We start from the raw sequence: 7,500 nt of genomic DNA, 5'->3' as shown, positions 1-7,500 counted from the left end.
ATGCAGATCTATGGCAAGATGTCGTGCCATAGATCTGCATGTGTTTAATAGATATTCATTTGTTTTATAGACACGCACGAGTATAATAGATCTGCATGTACTAATAGAACTGCATGTGTTTAATAGATTTAAATATGTTTGATAAATTTGCTTGTGTTTAATAGACCTGCGTGTGTGTGTGATAGATTTGCTTGTGTTTAATAGATCTGCGTGTGTGTGATAGATTTAGCTGTTTTTAATAGCTCTACAGGTGTGTAATGATTGCGACTCCACAAGTTGTTTTGATTGGAAAGCTTGAAATGAAACGTCTATTCGACATGATATGCAAACCTGAGCAGTAGAATAACTCGCAGAAAATGATGAACTTCACTCTGCCTAGTAATTGGATTCGAGGCAATCGCCTCTGAACTATTCAGGTGTGTGGAAGCGTGTTACTAAAAGCAAGACCTGGGCTGATTTCTCTTCATCTCGCTAATGAAAAGAATCTACTCTTGGGCGTTTGATGGCTTTAGGTGCCTCATTCAGAGAGAGAGAGAGAGAGCCAATTACCAGACTTCCAGGGCGAGGCAGTGGGGACTCTTGGGTGCCAGGTAGGTTCTATAGACTAGGCTGTGACTACTGGATCACCAAATGGGTACCACGAGGGATCACCAAATGGGTGCCACTCGTGGGTAAATCTCGTTCACTCCATCATGTGAACTCCTTATCACGTGCCTAATGAACATCTTGCTGTCACATCTCCAGTCGATCATGTTGTTTATCATGTTCTTCATTGTGTGCATTCCAGCATCGTCTTCATGTAAACTATACAAGAAATCGAGTTATAACTGTGCATTTTGAAATGTATATTTCGTGTTCTCTATTATGAACATTCGTTCGTGTTCTCCTGCATATCCTCCTTCGTCATGTGTAGTGTGGATGACTTGTTACAATACCATAGTTCAGCATAACATGCAGGCGATGAGTCACAATAACGTGGCTGAAGTATGTTGACCAGACCACACACTGGAAGGTGAAGAGACGACGACGTTTCGGTCCGTCCTGGACCATTCTCAAGTCGATTGGACCATTCACAATCGAGTTGAGAATGGTCCAGGACGGACCGAAACATCATCGTCCCTTCACCTTCTAGTGTGTGTGGTCTGGTCAACAATAACATTACTAGGCCTTCGCGGAGTGCCATACCCACCCACAACCTGCGTGGCACTGCATTTTCCCTGCCCAAGTGCCACTGTCACCAAAGGTGTCCCAGTCACACACAGGTTCATTCCTCCCTCGGGAACCTGAAGACCGGTTGATTTGCAGTTGACAGGCGGGACCAAAGAGCCGAAGCTCAACCCCTCCCCCCCCCCCTCAACAAAGATACTCTACGTCAATCAATCATCGAACGACGTCGCCAGTTTGGTCAACTCTCAGCCCAGTCTGTCCTCCAAAGGTTCCCCAATGTCAAGAAAACAGCCAATGTAAAGTGTCCTTTTCCTAACCTACCAGAGGACCCAAAACAGAAAACGCGTCACTTTCGCGAACCGCTTTCCATTTTCTAACACGACAATTTCTGGCCTTAGGTAATGCTTACGAGCGAGAAATGACGTTCTCTGTAGGACAGATTGCTTCTTTAGACACTAAATAAGTGCCTCCCTCTGAGTATAAGAAAATAAAACTAGCTTCTGATCTCTGTACAGATATGACTCTTAACAAGTTGGACAGGTGTGTAAACCATGGATTTCCACACCTGTCCACACCTGTTATGTAATATTTGACAGTATTACTGTCCTTGTCACAAAAGCAAAAGTTTGCTGGGAATAATCTCCATTATTTACACTTTGGAGAACACAATCAATTGCGAAATACACTTCCCAAAGCTGTTTCACAGTGGATAATCCAAGTTATATATTTACTTTTATAAACAAAGTCCCTGAAGATGTATCCTGTGTTAAAAAGACGTCTCACGCACTCCTGTCAATCCTGTCTTTTATTGACAGTCCTGTCAATTAAACAACTCTGTCTTCTTAAATAGAATTTCATCCTCACTGCAAAAGCTTAGGCTATTGATGTAGTATTGTAACGAAAGGGAAACACATTATAAATTAATAGCATATGTTTTGGTTGATTTGCATAATAATGCTAATATAGATCGCATAAAATTGTTGTATTATTATTTGTTAAATAATGTTCTGCGCTTAAACGTATATTTTTCGCATTAGAATACAGTTGTATTATAAAATAAAATTGTACTGATGTTCCAATTATTGATAAGGCTAATGTAGAGCGTGTCTGAGGATGAGAGAGGTTAATGTTGGCACTGGAAATAGTGAGAAATGTGTCCTGTGAGAGTTAGGTGGAATTTTTATGCGAAATATGAAATGCGGTAATTAGGCTTGTTGGTCTGAACTGTGGAGGCTCATTTATTTTTCTCGTTTTTAGTTTGTCCTTAATTTTTTTACTGTTTTCTATCGCATTTCCCTCTCTATTTTCTCTCTCTCTCTGTCTCTCTCTCTCTCTCTCTCTCTCTCTCTCTCTGTCTCTGTCTCTCTCTCTCTCTCTCTCTCTCTCTCTCTCTCTCTCTCTCTCTCATCTCTTGTTACCTAGACACACCAGGTCAGTGATTACACGGATCCTTGTTAGTCTCTCTAATAGATATCATAGTCTTTCGTTATCGTGTTATTGTTTAACCTTATCAGTTGTTCCTCGTTTTCTTTGTGCATCATGGCTGTGTTTGACATTTCTGGCATTAGATATTTTGTTAGATGGTAAATGTATCATGAAATTCAGTAAATGTATAGAAGCTTGTGCGATTGTGAGTGCATTTGCGTTTTAAAAGATGTCTACAACTGCGTCTGAAAAGGCGTCAGTGAGTGACGCAGACCTTGCAGTCAAGGACCTTGACTGACGCAGACCTTGCAGTCAAGGACCTTGATTGACGCAGATCTTGCAAACCTTGCAATCTGGCGCAAACCTTGCAGTCAAGGACCTTGACTGATGCAGATCTTGCAAACCTTGCAGTCAAGGACCTTGACTGATGCAGATCTTGCAAACCTTGCAGTCAAGGACCTTGACTGAGGCAGATCTTGCAGTCAAGGGAGGGACCTTGGACTGCATTCTGCGTCTAAAAATACTTCTATGTTTACGTTTATGACTGTGACTGTCATAAAAAGCTTTTAAATCTGCATAGGTGCTTAGCTATCAACTTAGCTATCAGTGACGAGTGAGGAGTGAGGTTTAGTTCTTCACGCTGCGTCTACTAGCCTTGCTGTACCTGTTGCCTGATAGTTGAACTATTCTGATGTTCGAATTCATTATTAAATCTGGCGCTCAGGTTGTGGATGGAGGTGGCTTCCACCACTTCTTATTCTTTCAGTACATTTTACTTGTACGAATATTTCCATACATTTCTTCGACTCATTTTTGTTTCCTGTTTCTACTTGGTTAATATGTCCTTGTCCACCTTGTTGATTCCCTTCAGTATCTTGTATGTTGTGATCATATCTCCTCTGTTTTGTTTTTTTTGTTGAGTGGAGTCCTACTTTCTCTCACTGGAAAGAATATGTCCTTGTCCACCTTGTTGATTCCCTTCAGTATCTTGTATGTTGTGATCATATCTCCTCTGTTTTTTTTTTTTTGTTGAGTGGAGTTTGTCAAGATCTTCAGGTTTCAAAGTATCTCTTTAGCCTCCTTCAGTAGCCATGGTGATATTAAGTATGGCCCTGTTGATTTTATTTCATCTAGTTTATGTTGGTGTGTTTTTTTTTATCTTACACAGTGAGAGCTGTGTCATCCAGTGTTTCCTCCGGCTTTTCATCTCGTAACTCTAGTCTCATACGCTAGTCATCATTCCCTAGCACTAGTTGAACGTATGATGTATTGAGTCTTCAGGGCACATCCGATTCAAGGTTCCTGGGGTCAGATTCACGAAAGCACTTACTCAAACACTTACGAATCAGTACATCTTTTCTCAATCTTTGGCGGCTTTGTTTCCAATTATTAAACAGTTAAATGAGCTCCGAAGCACCATGAGGCTGTTTATAACAATAACAACAGTCGAATGGGAAGTTTTCATGCTTGTAAACTGTTTAATAAATGTAACCAAAGCCGCCAAACATTGAGGAAAGATGTACACGTTCGTAAGTGCTTTCATGAATCTGGCCCCTGGATGCTGTCCTGATGTTTGCCAGTTTAGTATATGCTCTCTCTCTCTCTCTCTCTCTCTCTCTCTCTCTCTCTCTCTCTCTCTCTCTCTCTCTCTCTCTCTCTCTCTCTCTCTCTCTCTCACCCTCTCTTTCCCGCCCAACCCTCTTTGTCTCTTCCATCATCATCTCCCTCTCTCTCTCTCTCTACCACTCCATCTTTCTACCTCTCTCCCTTCTTCCCTTCTTTCTCTTTCTCACTCTCCCTCCCTCTCTCTCTCTCCGTCTTTCCCTGTGATGCATATGTTTAGGACTTGTTATTGTTAATTAAATGACTGACTCTTGGAGGGCGGAGGAGTGATAGAGTATGGTGGTAAGGGGACTCAATGTTGATGATGTCATGAATACATCTTGGCCTATTACGTTCAAAGAATCATAGGTAGAATTTTTAGAACATTTTGCAGATATCAGTAAATAATGTTTTATAATAATAATGGGTTTGAATGTTGTTTTTAGAGCGTTTAAAAGACCAAGCTAATTCCAGAGTTGTCTGAAATTTTACGAGATTCCCAATGGCAGTGTGAAACGCTGTCCCCCATTTAATTAGTGCCAACTCCGATTTAATTAGTGCCATTTAATTAGTGCCAACTGGCTTCAACCTCGGATCCCACAAACAGAAAGGTATACGGCATGTAGTGTATTAAGGCAGTGTCTGGGATGCTCCCGGACGCAGGTTCGAATCCTCGTCACGGCCCTTGTGGATATGTTCATGTATCAGGAAGTTTATTTTATATTGCAGAGTCATGATATTATCTCGCTTTTATAACAGGAAAACAACTGAATGAGTCTTGCATTCAAGATGTATTTATTTAGGAAGAGTAAAGTTTTGACTTTCTAACATGTGTAGAGGAGTATTGCTATCCATCAACAAGCAAGTTAGGAATGTGTTCTTTTATGGTAAACTTTTAGTTTACAAATTGTTTTGCAGTTTAAAGTGGAGGAGTCAGGTTAGTGCAAGAAGCCTCACGGTCTCAGAATTGCTGAGAAAGGTGTCCAGTTCTGTTGAGTGGGCTTCACTCTTTCTGATTGTCCATTCTTCAGCTTCCCCACGTTCTGAATGTCTACTCTCACTCTCCCATTCTGAAAATCTACCTTCGTTTCCATCATCCTCCATTCTCTCTCATTATCCCGTCTCCCTTTCTGACTGTTATTATCGTTTCTCCTTTATCGCTTCATTTGTTTAGTGTTGGGCTTGAGTCCCCAAATTGTAAACAAATAATTGTAATATACAAAAACTAACCACATTCCCAGGTATTTATTAATACATATTTATATATTTTAATCATTTTCCGTCAATATAACTTCAGTTAGAGGTGTTTAGGTTTTGTGTGTTCCTGAGTTCTCCCGAGCACCACTTCGGTCACCCTTGCCTCGAGGTGTACCTCGAGCAGACGAGGAGTCACAATAACGTGGCTGAAGTATGTTGACCAGACCACACACTAGAAAGTGAAGGGACGACGACGTTTCGGTCCGTCCTGGACCATTCTCAAGTCGATTGTGTTCCACCAGCAGCCCCTGGAGTGGGTTGTAACCTTGGAACACTGTGTTGTTGTTCCTCCTCCACCACAACACCACCAAAGTTGTGACCTCACAGTGTTCGTACCTACAACATCACGAAAGTTGATGTTATTATTTGATGTTGTAAGTTTATAATTGAGTTTGGAACCCAGTTACAAGATGTTATGAGATGGAAGTAAAACAGGAATTAATGTTTTTGTTTGGATATGCAGAATACAGCTTAGGTTGACTGGTGAGTCGTGATTGCACTATGTTGCTCCTGTGTGTGTGTTTGTGTGTACGCTCGTTCGAGGTACAGAGCACACAAGGGATATATTCACCTACGGGTTTACTCCGCTTAACAGTGAAAGTACACTGTAAGTTTACTATAGTCCTGGACACTGTATAGGACTAAAGTATACTTTCTGGTTGGTCAGCAAGGTATTGTGGTGGACCTTCAGAACATTCCTGTGGTTGATAGGCCTTCAAACTACCACTCGATAGGTGGAGTGGGACTCGACAAGCCACCGGATTTCTCTACCCACGAGGCCACTGGAGATAGTCATCCTCAGGTAAATTCAGGAAAAAGAACATAAAACTCACGTCCATCCAGAGAGCTCGTTATCTTACTGGCCAGAAGAGGCAGGCTGAATCATCATATGATATCATAATATATTTATATATTCCAATTAATATACCAATTAATCGATAAGATTAATTCATAGTTAAATAATTGTCCTTTTTGGTATCAGTAGAGGCAGGAGAATTTATTTAGTGGCTGTCAGCTGGGTGTTATCAGCTGCTTATCAGTAAAGAATGATAGCCGTCATGGTTCTCATTGCTCCACTGTGCAATGCAATCCTTTTTTATTATTTGAACCTGTAGATTGTGCTATGTTGATAGGGTCATGCTGGAACTGGTCTCTTGTGTGGTTAAATTGTGTGTGCAACATTTACTCATTCTGTGAGGGGGTGGTGCACCCTCTTACTCATCTTATGGGGGGTAGTGAACCCCCATACCCATCCTGTGGGTGGTAGTGGACCCCATACCCATCCTGTGGGTGGTAGTGGACCCTATACCCATCCTGTGGATGGTAGTGGGCCCCCATACCCATCCTGTGGGTGGTAGTGGACCCCCATACCCATCCTGTGGGTGGTAGTGGACCCCCATACCCATCCTGTGGGCGGTAGTGAAAAAGCGTGAAGATCCACATAATGGACCCCAAAATTAATTTTGCTTAGCAAGTTACAGTCTTGATAAACGTAGTACACAGTTTAATGACTGGAGACGACAAATGGCGATTTTCTATGTCTGGGAAGGTCTCCGGGGATTACCTATGTCTGAGAAGGTCTCCGGGGATTACCTATGTCTGAGAAGGTCTCCGGGGATTACCTATGTCTGGGAAGGTCTCCGGGGATTAACCTCTGTCTGAGAAGGTCTCCGGGGATTACCTATGTCTGGGAAGGTCTCTGGGGATTACCTATGTCTGGGAAGGTCTCCGGGGATTACCTATGTCTGGGAAGGTCTCCGGGGATTACCTATGTCTGAGAAAGTCTCCGGGGATTACCTATGTCTGAGAAGGTCTCCGGGGATTACCTCTGTCTGAGAAGGTCTCCGGGGATTACCTCTGTTCGTAAAATACTGAACTGAAGCTTGTGAATGAAGTAGACGAGGTCTCGTTGGGGAAGCCAAAGAGTCCAAAGCGACAATTTCCGTACCTCAGCACCTCAGTTTCGTGATGAAGAGAGAGAGGAAGTGACTCCCTATACCTCACTCTTCCTTGTTCTCTCTGTTCTTCACTCTCCCTTCTTTGGTCTCT

Source organism: Procambarus clarkii, chromosome 33 (genome assembly GCF_040958095.1).
Source record: "Procambarus clarkii isolate CNS0578487 chromosome 33, FALCON_Pclarkii_2.0, whole genome shotgun sequence".
Lineage (NCBI taxonomy): Eukaryota > Metazoa > Arthropoda > Malacostraca > Decapoda > Cambaridae > Procambarus > Procambarus clarkii.
The sequence above is the reverse complement of the archived record's forward strand: the minus strand, read 5'-3'. Positions refer to the sequence as shown.